Source organism: Podarcis melisellensis, assembly GCF_964234715.1.
Source record: "Podarcis melisellensis genome assembly, chromosome: 4".
NCBI classification, from domain to species: Eukaryota; Metazoa; Chordata; class Lepidosauria; order Squamata; family Lacertidae; genus Podarcis; species Podarcis melisellensis.
In genome coordinates this window covers 68,862,456-68,877,622 of record NC_138531.1, presented here as the reverse complement: position 1 = coordinate 68,877,622, position 15,167 = coordinate 68,862,456, and the positions used below count along the sequence as shown (strand labels likewise).

The 15,167-nt window shown below is 40.3% G+C and overlaps 1 long non-coding RNA gene across 1 annotated transcript; it reads right to left on the bottom strand.

Annotated features, from left to right (window-relative positions):
• Nucleotides 1-575: 575 nt before the first annotated feature.
• LOC309368485 lies at nucleotides 576-14,664 on the bottom strand. The gene is made up of 5 exons (XR_014167776.1): nucleotides 13,824-14,664; nucleotides 12,050-12,106; nucleotides 7,083-7,179; nucleotides 4,500-4,686; nucleotides 576-2,235 (listed from the first exon to the last, which is right to left on the bottom strand). It is a non-coding gene; the product is annotated as an uncharacterized lncRNA (long non-coding RNA).
• Between the last annotated feature and the right edge of the window lie 503 nt (nucleotides 14,665-15,167).

The window sequence follows — 15,167 nt, the reverse complement described above, 5'->3', positions numbered from 1 at the left end:
TTGAGCTCATTAGATCAAAAAGGAGGGGTCATAAATGTCATCTCTAACTGACTAACTAAATAGTCCTGTTTTAAATCCTCCTAATTTGGCGGCCATCTCCGCTTCTGATGGCAGTGAATTCCATTAACACATTTTTTGGAAAATACTTTCCACTCTCTTCATTACCCTCCCCTCTCTGCCACCCTCTGCATCCACTAATAAACATAATTTTAAAGGTTTGGTGTCATCTATACATATTGGAGAGCACTGCTCCATTGATACTTTTGCTCTTTTTAAGTGAACACTAACAAATGTATCATATTGCACTATTCCACAATGAGCGCATCTTGCTAAATTTTGAACTGCCATAGCTAGATGTATCTCCTAATTATTCCACAAGAAAAGTTTTTGTGTATACACAGCCAAATCCGGGTCTTTCTTTTACATTGTAAACATTAAGTTGGACATCTTAGAGCAGGCTTCCTCAACCTGGGCCCTCCAGATGTTTTGACACTACAATTCCCATCATCCCTGATCACTGGTCCTGCTAGCTAGGGATCATGGGAGTTGTAGGCCAAAAACATCTGGAGGGCCAAGGTTGAGGAAGTCTGTCTTAGAGGAAAAGGAATTGGAGAAAATGGAGGAGGAGGCTGGGAAGATGAATACTGAGATCCTGAAACACTTGACTGTTATACATTTTCTGGGATATGCTAAGTGTGTCATATAGCAACCCATTAGTGACTACAGAGGAGGATCAAGGGGGAAATCAAATGCATATTGTTATAATTAATCAACAAATTATTTTCATTTCGATACCATTTAATCCTTAGAACATGGGTAGGAAACATATGGCTGTATAGATGCTGTCCAGACTCCAATTCCCATCTGCCCCCAGCCCACATCCTCAGGGATGATTGGAGTTGTTTTCCAGCAACACCTGGAGAGCCAAAGGTTCCCCAGAAGCAAAAAACCCTATGTTTTCAACTTTTTAAATAGGTTAAAAATACCACATTCTTGCATAAACTCATCTACCAAAACCCAGCACAACTAAATAAGTTCATTGACTAAAGAAATGCATATTATTCTTGACACATGTGCTATATACGTAGGCTAGAATTCCAAAGCATATGAATTTATTATAAAACCCACAATAGATTACTCCCAATTAGCTATCTCAATATGCAAAGCGTTCATTTTGTTTCCTTTACCAATTACAGCTCAGGGGATAATAACCTCTTCTTTTTCCACCATTCTTTTAAAACACAAACACAAGGGAGTTCCAAACTTGAAATGGCTCAATAAAAAAAGGAAAAAAAGAAAAGAAAAGAACTCTATGTATATTCTAACTATCCAGATCTTTGTCTTGCTGAAAATTACATTCAGCAGCTCCTGGAAATTGACTCAATTAATATGACTAGGAAGGCCACTATTTTTGTAAGCTTCATTTGTATGTAAAATACCAAATTTACACTTGTGACTAAATTAGTAACATCAAGTGATGCAGGTTCTAGCTGAGTGATGAAGGCACAGCATGAGGGTTAAAGAGAATTAGAATTCTCATCTATAAAATAGTGTATATGCAGTATCTAAGAAAGGTTAATTGCTTTTCTTTTAGTTAATACAAGGATGCTTTATTTTTAGTAGCATGTAAAAGATATACGGTACCCAGTTGCTCCCTGGTGTTATTCCATTAGCTGCAATAGATTACTAGCACAGAAAGCAGCTCTTAGTATTTAGTATGATAGTAATCCAAGTGCAGTGCAAGTTCTGATTTTCGATTAGATGGATACGTGAAAAACATAATATAAAATAAATTTGCATTTAAATAGCTGCTCTCTTTGCAAATGGTCTCAAAGTGAATCATAACTAGACATGTACATTTCCAATTAAGAATCTCAGTTTGGCTATTTTAACTTAACGTCTTCTTAACACGAGATCTTTACAGTTTAGTACATTAGTTATACCCCAGTCACGTGTCTTCGTTTACTTAAAGCAAATGAAAATGATGCTTTCTAGAAAGTTTACCACAAGGAGAATAAATTATGCAAATTGTTCATATTCTGCAAATACTGTTATAACATGACACCATTCAGTAGCAAATACAGGTTGTTAGAGATAATCCCATCTCAAGATAAGGGCTTAGTCATACTGAATGCAAGTACCAGGACAGATGAGGAATTAATAGGCACTAAACAATGGTGAGAGAGGAGTGGAAATGTCAGTCTTGTTCATTCATAAGTCCATTTCTGCATCAATCTGCATTTTAAAAAGAAAAACGAAAACCATATGAAAAAATGCATTATTTTGGTATTCAGTTTTTCACAAATTATGCATTTTGCATGCATATTGCAGACGTTGAGCATATTACCCATAATTAGGGTTACCATACATCTGGGAATTCCCAGACATGTCCTCTTTTGCGTGTTCTACATACCCATGGGGGGTGGATTTTACATTTTAAAGCAAATCTCCTGGATTTTGGTTCAGGCTGGCTGGGCTCTGGCACAGACTACCTGGGCTCTGGATCTGGCTCTGGCATGGGCAACTCAGGCTCAGCGGCGGTGGAGGGGCTCAGCACCTTTTTCAGTCCAGATTTTTACCTCTTGAAATATGGCAACCCTACCCCTAATATTCATTAATGTACTCATTACTGTATGTCTTTTGAGCTGAGAATTGTACTGCAAAATTCAAAGAAATGTGAGACCTGAAAGATAATGTCCTTCAGATCCATTTGTCCAGGAAGTGCAAATTAGGTCAGTTCACTTCAAACTGAGGGACAAACCATTATTAAGCATCCTTACCCTGGAAATCAAGTAATTCCAGAGAGCCAATCCCCTGTCACTGCTTTTTATATAGCTCCAAGGTTTAATTGACACTGAAATGCTGAATGCCTCTGTGTATTGCTGAAGGCGTTAAAGTGATGAAATTCCACTGGAGTATACTAAGTAGTCTCTGAACTCCCTGATGGGCACATGAAGAAGGGAGTCGGATGATGACTGCAGGGTTTAGGTCAATTTACATGGGGAGAGGCGGTCTTGAGGTATTGTGGCCCACAGTCATTTAAGGCTTCATAGGTCAAAACCAGCACTCCGAATTTGGCCTGGAAACTAATTGGCAGTCAGTGTCAGGATAGGTGTTACATGCTTTCCCCAGTGAGCAACCTGGCTGCTGAATTCTGCATCATCTGAAGATTCCAAGCTGCATTCAGAGGCATTGCAGTGCTCCAACCTAGAAGTTATCGGAGCATAGACAACAGGAGGCATATACATGCTCTGACATAATTGTCTTCAAATCATTCTTGAATTTTGCATCTAACAAAGTCAAGTACTTCTGGTGATGGGTTGCAAATAGCTCACTTCGAAACTGTCCTCATAAATCCAGAGAGGATGTTTGTTACTTAGATAGGTGGGCTCATAATTTCAGACTGAAGGCTTATGCATCAACTCAACATCAACGTGATGCTTGCTAACTACATGAATATTTATTAGTTTTGTTGATGAAAGCAGTATTACTAGGGTCAGTCATTCATACAGTACATTTCATCACCCAATGCGATTGGACCATGCATTACAAGGATGCTCATAACTGCTCATATAATCAATCAAATACTAGTGGTCTGAATACAGATGCATTCAGGTGGTCTTGTGCTCAGAACTTTTTCCAAAATACAGTAGCACAGCAGCAGTGATGGCAAGAGGCCAGAAGTGTGGAGCCATTTGAATTTTTAAAGCCTACTCTTTCATTAGCAGGTGAAGTGTGATTGAATAGAAAAAACTAATGTTGAAACAGGCGAGAATGGTTAATTTATCATCTCTTTGTCCATTTAATTATTCTAGCAAGGCCTCAATAGACTTGTTCATTGATGTCCTCATTGCTGGCTATTACACTAGGCACAAGTAACCAACATAGTGACCTCTGTATAACTCCGATCATCTTTTACTATTGGCAATGCTGGATGGAACTGTTGAGGGTCCATGACCTTAGGATGGTGAGCACTAATATGGGGCCTTTCTTCATTTACCATTGATACAGGTGTAGTTACTGCTTGATCGGATGTTTTTAAGAGTGATACTAATTGCTGTTAAGGCAGTACATTATTCCATATTACTAGGTTAATAATGGTAAATTTGTGTGGCAGCATGCCAAAAAATCAGGAGTGGGGGTGGAGGACAGCAACTAGACCCCTATAAATGGTAAATGCAGAAAGGCCCATATAAAATCAAGGCAGTATTATGGGATGAGAAGGTAAAGAATACTCAGAAATCCCAGCATCTTTTGATGCAGCTTGAAACTTTCACACTCATTTGTTATAAATAGTAAATAGTCACCAGAGACACCCAGTTTATCGTTTGGCTTGCTATAGAAAGAAAACCTGTAACCAATACTTAACAACTTGGGGCCATTTCACACATTACAATTTCTTATTTGCTCATTTAACAGCTCACGCAAGACATCTAGTAATTTGAACATTGTGAAAAGAGAATTTATATAATAATGCAGCAAGGCCTCTGAGCATTCACATATAAACTGTGGTTATGCTACTGCTGCAATTGTTGGAGGACTGTAGCTCAGCACTGAACATTATTTGCATGCAGAAGGCCCCAGATTCATTCATTGGCATCTCCAAATGGGGTGAGAAAGACTCCTCTGGGTAAAGTTGAAGAGCTATTCCATTGTAGTCAGTACTGGTATTGATGGACCAATGTCCTGAGTTGGTAAAAAAAGACAGATATCTATGTTTGGTTAACAGCTAGCACATTGGTTAACAGCTAGCACTTATATCTGACAAACTGTATCAATATTGTGTCTTCCTCCCACTATCTCCAGTTAGTTTACGGGGATATTGCATGGAATAAATTTAAAATGCATTGAATGGTTTTGCTGTGGTTAATCCAAAAATCTAAGAAGTTGATGAAACAAAAGGAAAGTATGAATAAAGCTAGCATCTTTATGTTGGCAGTGTCGCGATTTATCTACTAGGTTCGAGTTAGCCTAGCTACCATGTTTTGTAGCCATTGATAATCCTTATCCACCTTGAATTTCTCTTATCCTAAAAAAGGCATAGGTCTGTCAGTGGCTACTAGCCAGGATAGCTAAACAGAACTTCCACATCCCCGGCCACAGTAGAGTACCTCTGAGTGTCTTATGCTAGGAGCAAGCAACAGGAGAGTACTATTGCTTTCTTGCCCTCTGTGCGAAATTCTCGGGGACATCTGGCTGGCCACTGCTGGAATGGGGATGCTGGACTAAATTGGACAAAGATATGTTCCAGCAGAGCTTATTTAGATATTCCCAATGATACTAGCCCAATACAGGAGTCATACTTTCAAGTAAATTAAACACATGAGTGGAAAGAAGTGTACTAGCTTTACTCCCCATCATCGTCACTCTCCATGAGTTGATATAATCTGCAGAAAAGCTATAGTACTCAGTCATAATAGGCTATCCTGTAAAAATACAACCCAGAGAGTATCAACGCGCGCACACACACACACACACACACACACATACACACACACACACACACACACACACACACACACACAAAGTGTTGGCATCTTACATTATACCAGTATTTTGGTCTGGCCCATAGACTATGGAGAACCATCTGCATTCCTGAAGGCTTCCTACAGAATCTGTGGGGGAAATGGGGGTCACCTAACAACTCTTAGCACTTTTAACAAACCACAGCTCCCAGAATTCTTTGGGGGGAAGACATGATTGTTTAAAGTGATATGGTGTTGCTTTAGATGTATAGTGCAGATGGAGTCTCATTCTTGACCTCACCTCTCCAAGCCCGAAGATACTAAATATTGCAACATATTTCTCTTTTCATATAACTAGCTGAGACAAAATGTACTTCTGCAATGAAATATGACAACCCAGATTCTAATATAATTTTAGGAATATTTTGCATGAGCGTATTCTTTGTTTTAACTCAAGAAGCAAGCATCACCCTCATTAAGGTGCTTTTTTTGCCTTCTAGTCAGACAAGTATAAGGAATGTAAAGTCGTTTCCTATCTTTAATATGCAGATGGAGTTCAATGCAAAGACATCAAAATTTTAATGCAGAACATGATATAATTCATTCACTCTCAGATCAACTCATTTTCTACCACTGTTAGATCAAGGTGATATTCAAGGAGGATAGTTTTACATTGTAACTACTTTATGTAAATGTTTTTATATTCAGGATACATTTAACTATCCCGTTAATTTTAAAGGACCAGAGTTATTTTATTTCCAAAAGAAAAATACTAGTTGATTTCAGATGTGTGTTCAGTCTGCCTGCTTACTGATGTTTTGCTCACATGTGAGGATGAGGGTGCCAAGCTTTGACCCCATCCCTCTTGTTGCCATCCAACTCACAGAGCGTGCTCATGAAGACTCTCCATGTAATTTGGAACCCTGAACAATTGGCTCCCTTGCCAATTATTTTCACAATGATTCCTTTCCTGTAAACTTCTTTTATGGCCATGTTTCTTAGATTCCTTTATAGTTTTATTTCAAGTTGTGGCTGTTTTGTTCTCTTCTGTTGGGGCCAGGGAAGGCCGGGAATAGAAATTAGCTTGTCATCCCACAATTGAGTATAATGGAATTACCATTAGTTATACCCCACTCTTTCTGTAGGACAGATATTTCCCCTACTAATAGCTTGTGCCCTGCTAAATAACCCATGCTACAACCAGTATGTATAATCTTTCCCCATTTGTGACAGAATTAATGATAACAGTCAATTTGTTACAGTTGGATATAATTTGCTATCTGTGGATATAATTAATGCCTGACAAGATATTATGCAAATATCCCACACTACATTGAGAATTAATTACTATAAACATTTTCTAAGGACACATTATTCATTTTAATTAATTCATATTCTGTGCACACACTGATAGTCTACTACATATAAAGAAACATATTCTAGACTGAAACTAGATAAGTTGATTCCTCTTTCTGAACTAATGCTGGTTGGCATTGAACACAATTGTTCTGACTTCCCAGACATCTTCCATGGACCGCTACTAACGACTGTCATCACTGCTGTTAAGTATGATGGATCCATGCTAAAGTTCCCCACTCAGGCATCTATCAAACTTACCTTGAATTATGAGGAACATATGAGAAAGGTTATTGGAAATACCTTGCTCCCCAAATGCTCATTCAACTTCCATCACTGAAACAGGCCACTCGGGAAACTAAGGGAAATGACACAGGAGATAAAGATGCAAAGAGTGAGACACTTCCTGATCTTGGAAGAAGTGGTAAGGATAAGTTACATGATTCCATAGAATTTTACTGTGTATACAAGTTTGTAGCTAGTGGGAATAACCCTGGATGACTTCAGCAAGGGTTATTGAATCCACTAAATGGAAGGAAAGCTGCAAAGGTGAGAACTCCAGGGCTGAAACTAGATTGCAACCAGGGTTAGTGCAGAAATGATCTGCCTGGTAGTGTAGTTTTATGCACACTGATGAAATAATGGAGCAATTTACTGGAGACTTTCCTGATCCATCATTCACCAGCTCCTGTAGGAAACATTTCTATATCCAAACATTCCTATATGAGTAAGCCTTGAAGTAAGAGATGGGAAATTCAATTCAGTTCACATTTAAAAGTGAATTTACCAAGTTCTCACTTACTGAAACAATACGAGAACCAAAACACAACCGTCATTTGAAATTCACACTTCTCCGAATTTTGCAGTGCAGTTCCCCAGCTAGGTCATGTGTACAAAAAAGCATATACCAGGGTAAAGTGTGCATCTAAATGCATATATTGGTGAAAATAATGCACAAAAATGCATTATAGTAGGGGGAAATACACATGCTTTGTAAAGATGTGTATATTAGGAAAAATTGCATGCAAAAATGTGTATGAGAAATTTGCACTAAAATAATGGTTAATTTTCATGAGGACTTCCCCTCACAAATATGTATTTATTTCACAAACTGATGTGAAAATGTGGAGAACTGAACATAGGACTGGAAAAATGAAAATCAGAGAGAAACCAAAATTGACATATTCACCTACCCTAGGAGAAGTCAACTTTTATTGCTTTGAGCATAGAAACCAACCTTTATAAATAAGGGGAAATCATTCACCCACCCCATAAATTGTCAGTATTATTGTTTAGTAGCAAGACAAAGCACTGGGTTAAATGATAACATTATATTTGAAAGTTGCTATGGCTCAACTTATCTCTCATCCCATATTGAAATATCACTGCTGAACATCATAAACATATTGATTTGGTTTTAAACAAATTAGTAGGAGACCTCAGAAGAGCCCGTCTAAGAAGTGTGATCCTTTTCATTTCACTGGGTGCAAGGAGGAAAATGCCCTTCATAGTTCATGACTGCCATTGCATCTGTGACTTATGGGCCTTTTTATACTATAATAGTCACCCTTCATGGGTGAAATATTCTATATGGATGTTGGATTTCTATTTTAATGGACACCTTCTGGAAATGTTCGTTTTTAAAAGAACAGACAGTAAAGGTTCCATTCCAAAGTCCAGATTGTTTTCTTACTGGAAATAAGAAAAGCAAGTCTCCAATTCAAAGAACTCATCCTGTTCTCATATCTACTTTCAATTCCAAAGTCACGAGGTGGACTTCGTAGGCTATGGGACTGAGCTTGTCGGTTTTAGGAGAAAACATTGTTAACATGGGTCTTAATATGGATTTAACAAATAAATATTGGATTTATAGTAGAGCTGGGGGGGTGGAGCTGCTTTCAATGTCACTAAGCAATGCACGTTGTGGTTCTGAATACAAAATCAAGAAGGGGAAACGGCAATGCCAACTAGGGAAGTCATCTACTAGGAAACACTGCTGGTGGCCAGGATGTAGCACTAGAGGAGTAAGGAATTCCCTTCACTTACATTTCATCACTGGGAAGGGGAGGATGCCACCGCCAGCATGGTATATGAGTGCATGGTGGCTGAATAGAGGGTTGTCCAATTGTCCAAGCTGCTCTTGCCATCAACAAACTCACACCAGTTGCTAGCAGGAAGTTAAGCTTGGCACATGATCAGTTATAAATCAGACCAATGTGAACATTTAACAAAGCTTGTTGACAACATGTCCCATTTTGCTGCTTGAGGAGAAACAGGAAGTGCTACCCTGCCCTACTGCCACCGCCAGCACCCTCCTTTCTTTTCACCTCCGGTGTTGAGGCCAGTGCTGCTTCTCTGCTGTCACTGCAGGCATGGTTCTCCCCTTCCCTGTTTCTCCTCACAACAACCATGCAAATGGAGGCTAGAGACAGGGAGCAGCCCAAGGTCACCTAGTCTCCCAGGTCCTGGTCCAACACTATGACGATTACACTACACTAGCTGCCTTCAAATGTATATATAAATGTATATAAATTTTATAAGCCACATCCATACTCCTTTCTCATTGGGAACATGATGATAACTCAAAAGGTCACAAAGCCATAACAAGAGCTAAAGGGATGATATCATAACTGGTGTGCATCGTTGGTCAACTCGTTATTTGTCCATGTTATTTGTCTGCATGTAGGCAGAGTTGACATCTTAACCGCATCTTGACCTTTCGGTTGAAACATCTTTGGCAATCTAGGCAGCTGATATTTCTCATACTTTGCCATTCTTTATCGTTTCAACTGAATTTCATTTCAAAAACCCTCCCTCCATTTTGGACAATGCAAGAATTACAAAATACATACCCTTAAAATTCTAACAAAATACAAATCATCTCAAATTCAGCCATGTGCAGCAAGGGGCCTATGAAATTTTACTCTGTAAAAATAAAGATTTGGTATTGGAGAAAACAGGTTTTATAGAATTCTGAACAAATGGCTTCATCTCTTTTGCTCGCACACACTTTCCCTTGTTCATTCTAGGCTAGAGTGAATTGTGAACTACTTCATAAGATAATTATTTGATGATGAGTTAATTTCTCACCATACTTTCCTTCTTGAGAAGTCCATTGTAAGAGAAATATAATGTGTTAAAAGTATTGAATCTCACCTTTTAAAGAGATGGCATGCACATGATTATTCCATTAAGCTCTGCAGTTTTGACTGCATAGATGTAAGATGGGGAGGTAATCATAAGATAAAGGACAGGCAGAGCATTGGGTGAGTTTCATAGCAGTTTCAGCCAGCTATGTTGTAATTTTAACGCCGATTCTTGCTACATTAATGGTGCATTAAGTTTCTAATTAAGCTACACTGAAGTAACAGCTATCAGCTGTAATGGAGTTCTGCTCTTAAAAGAGGATTTTTTTGCGGCATATATATTCAGATTTCTACCTGGGAAAAGACTGCTTCTTTTATCATATATACTAATAGTGACCTCATTTCACTGAGTACAAGGCATTAAATAGCCAAAATGACATAATCCGTGCAAAAGAAGGAGGTACTGGCAGGCTTGGGATAAGTACAAATGTGTGTGTGTGTGTGTGTGTATTTGGAAAAAGAAAAAACCTCAAGGGAGGATTTCCACCACCTGCCACAAACCAGCCCAAGGAGGACTGATCATGCTCAGAGCTTCCCAAAACACCAAACATGGAGCTTAAAATGTCCCATGCACTGTGGCTCCCAAGCAGGAAGCCTACACAAGTAATCTGGGCAGATGGGCCAGAGGAACAACACACTTGCCAATCTTGCGACATCAGAATGATATTGCGGGTGGAATTTTACATGGCACTAGGACAGCAGTTGCAGACCTCAAAACACACTGAGGTGGCTGTGGAAGGTACAATGTACAAAACTATTCTTGCCACTCCTCAGAGGAGGAAGAGACATGTGGTGGTGTAGCAGCATGTAGCAGTAACAAAGCTATTGCTATTCTAGGCTGCATCAACAGAAGTATAGAGTCTGGATCAAGGGAAGTCATAGTCCCATTCTATTCTGCCTTGGTCAGACCACACCTGGAATACTGTGCCCAGTTCTGGGCACCACAGCTGAAGAAGGATATTTACAAGCTGAAACATGTGCAGAAGAGGGCAATCAAGATGATCAAGGGTCTGGAAACCAAGCTGTATGAGGAATGGTTGAGGGAGTTGGGTATGTTTAGCCCGGATAAGAGGAGACTGAGGGAAGGCATGATATTCATCTTCAAATATCTCAAGGGCTGTCACATGGAAGATGGAGCAAGCTTATTTTCTCTTGCTCTGGAGGGTAGGACCCCAACCAATGGCTTCAAGTTACAAGAAAGGAGATTTCGACTAAACATCAGGAAGAACTTTATGATGGTAAGAGCCATTCAGCAGTAGTACGGACTCCCTCAGTAGGTTGTGGGTGTTTTTAAGCAGAGGTTGGATGGCCATCCATCATGGATGCTTGAGTTGAGATTCCTGTATAGAAAGGGGTTGGATTAGATGACCCTCAGGGCCCTTCCAGCTCTATGATTCTATGAAATGCTGCATCTGCACAAGCATATCAGCTTACTAGACAGGATGACACAGCTCCCCCACATGCTGTTCTGGGGATTTTCTCATACCCCTCAAGACGCAGGGAGGAGGATAAATTCTCACTGTGCAAACAGAAACCCCTGGGCAGAGCTTCCACTAACAGTGTTCATTAATGAATCTCGTCTATGTGGTTGACAAGTGAGCAGTCCCACCCATGTGTCAACTTTGACCCACAAGGCTGATCTTGATAAATATCTGGCCCGTGGAGACAAAAAGTTTCCCTGCCCTAAGTTATAGCAATAATTTTAAACCATATTTCCTTTTTGTGTGGTTAATTTCTGCAGCAAGTAATTTCAACTTTGCATTCTGCATTAATAAATTCTGTAAGCTACAAGTGCCCTGTCTTCAACAGAGAGCTTATCTTGCATAGCCACATGATTGCCAGAGGTTCCGGTGGGAAAAAGCGATCAAAATAAAACAAACCTTTCAGCCTCAGCGTAAAAATCATGGCTGAGATTCATACTTGATAGAACTGCTGCTACGGCTTCAAGGGAACCACTCCAGGGACATCTGTGGAGCACTTCGAACATCTCTGTGTTTCATATACATGGTTATTCAGATGTTGAATCTTGACTGGCTTGAGGCAATGACTCCATTTATAAAAATAAACTGCAACATTTCTCACCCATTTAAGCAAAAACGTGGCAAATTGGATGGTGCCCTGCGTGTCACAGTGAAGCCTCTGAGGAAGCGAAGAAAGAGCTTGTCATATCTGTGGATTCCCGTCTCCTTTAGAACTCATCTTCCTTTTTAAGGTTAGCTTTGAAGAACGGTAATGTTTCATAAAGAAATGGGTAGCATTAATAAGACGAGCTATTCCCTCAGATACGACTTTCTTCCTTTCCATTCTTGTACGGCTTTATGATATTTGGCAAAGTATTTTAAGATGAAGGGATGCCATTCTGCCCTTACAAATAACCCAAACATGTGGTGTGATGTACACCAGGATATGCTGAAGAATCTGAAGACAAATTCAGCAGGCTTTGGGGCAGAAATGTCATGCTGAAGAGGGTGTAGAGTGAAATGGGGAACCTCGGGAAAGGATGTAGCTCAATGGTAGAGCACGTGCTTTGCATGCAGAAGGTACTGGGTTCAATTTCCAGCATCTCTAGGTAGGACTGGAGAATATTCCTGCCTCAAAGGAAATCCACTACCAGGCAGTTTTGACAATATTGAGCTAGGCGAACCCAATGATCTGAGTCAATATAAAGTAAATCCTTATGCTCCTGTGTCTGCAATGGGAATCAATGCAACAGAACAAGAACCTAAATGTAGCCTGTAGCCTAATAGTTTCAACATTATACAGTGGTACCTTGGTTTTCGAACAGAATGCATTCTGGGAGTTCGACTCCCAGAACCATTAGAAAACCAAAGTGTGGCTTCCAATTGGCTGCAGGAATATCCTGCAGCCAATCAAAAGCCGCAGAAACCGCACCGGACGTTCAGCTTCCGAAAATCATTCGAAAACCAGAACACTCACTTTTGGGTTTCTGTCGTTCAGGAGCCAATTTGCTCAGGAGCCAAGGTGTTCAGCTTCCAAGGTACGACTGTATTTAAATGTAGGAATACATTTAATTTTCATTTTACAAACTACTCCCAGGTCCTTTCTAGGGAAGGAGCTACTGTCTCATTCCTAAGACCCTGACATCCAGTTGTGCTGAGAGACAGAAAAGGGTAACTAGTCCAAAGATTGGTATGCGTGGACCACATCCACGAAGGGCCTCACCACTGACCAATCAGAACAACCTCTGTGGCGTCTCCTCCTTACTGCCACACACCTGCTCTCTCTCTTATGGCCTAGTCTGCCAACACTATTAAGCACAGGAAGAGGGCAAATAAGCAAGCAGCGGTTTCCGCTGCTGCTGTGGTGGCGAGATGCAACCAATAGTGTCACTGCAATGGCAAAAAAAGGAGGAAGGGAAGAGGAGGAGCTGCTACCAATGAACAGGCAGGTAGCAATGATGGCTGCTGCTTTTACTTAACCCCGCCTCCTCTTCTTCAGCTGCCCACAGTGTTTCTCAACTTGGGAGGCTGCCAGGGTCTGATGACAATAAGAAAGAGGAACAGCAGAATAGCACACATACAAAACTGGTGTGTCAGGAAGAAAGGCTAGATTAAAGGAAGAGTGGGGAGCTTATGGCCCTCCAGTTGTTTTTGGAGAGCCCACCCCTTACCATTGGCCATTGTGGGTGGAGCTGATGGAAGACGAGTGACATTTGCAGGGCCACAGTCTAGCTTTTCATGCTACTTTTTCTGTACACAGGAGCTTATTTATTTGCTTTTCTAGGGAGAAGCAGTCCCTACTTGAACTCTGAAGTGCTCCAGTCTGGAAATGGATTCCTCACAACTTATCCATTCACTGTGATAACTAGGCCAAAGTATTTAGGTGTGCTGCTTACCCTGTCCCAAGGGCAGTAAGAGACACTTTAAAATATAGTGTTTAAGTCATATTTTGTTGGAATCTTCCTCTTGATTTCTCTCCTGGAATCATGTTTCTTGAGGCTGGCAAGTGCTACGCAAGACAGTTCCTTCTTCTGCACCCAAGAGACACGGTACATTAACTAAGAATGGTATGCACTGGTGCTTAAAATTAAATGTCATTTTTACTTACAGACTCTAATGTGTGCTGGGCAGAAAAATCACACACCCGATAAGTGTGAAATAGATAAGAGAAAAGAAATGCAGGTGCCAGCTAAACATCCCTTCTAAGCTCTCCATGTTTTCCCTCTAATTCTCATGCTTCAGGCAGGCACCAGATACACAGTCTCTCCCTCTTGCTGAAGCATTTTACCTGTGGTTGTCTTAGCATTTACCTGAAATCAAAATTTGCAGAGAGCATTGGGGACACAACTATTGATGTCTGTTTCCCAGTGTAAGGGCTTGAAGTCTCAGGTGGCCCTGAGGAGCAACGGATAGTGTCTTAATTGGCCAGAGTAGGCCAAGTGATATCAATGGGCTCTAGAAAACTTTCCCAAACAAATGTGCTTACTCACCTGAAACTTTTCTCCTGGTACAACCTACTTTTCTCCCTTCCCAACCTCATAGGAACTGAGTGTGTTGTCATCCCCTGCACCATTTAACCACAACCATGAAGCTTCTGTTATCTGCCACAGTGATATACAAAGCACACTTATTTTACAGCCATCAAATTTCAGCATTATCAGTTTGGAGGGAGAGGACAGAAAATTAGAGGTGTTCAGGGGAACCCACTCACAATTTGTATGTTAGAGATTAGCAGGAAAGTGCTAATTTCTCAGGCCACATAGCCTGGTAGCCACTCATTTGCATTAGTGAAAAAGGGGCCCTAGATGCACACTTGTTATATCCTTCTCTCACTAACACTGAACACAGGGCATTGTCAGCAGTTGTTTCAGCATGCAAGGGGAGCTTTCATTGAAAGCATGAGGGGATACATCTGGCCCCCCTCCTTTTTATTAATTTAGTCTTCAGACCATCTCATTTAAAGTCCATCTAAAAATAAAATACATTCTAAACCCCACACAAAAATATAAACAAGGGGCATGACATCAGAGAATGCATCGAAATGGTCCATTTGCTAACTGCAGCTGGAATGATAATTTGTCAAAACTGGAGAAATTCCACCCTACCTTTTATAGACTCTTTGTTTTCTAAGGCATGGGAAATGACCTATATGGTCCATCTGACAAATAATATAAGAAGGCAAATTGGGCGATGAAAAGTTTGTAAGGAAGTGGAGGTTGCTTATCATTTATTGGAATAAT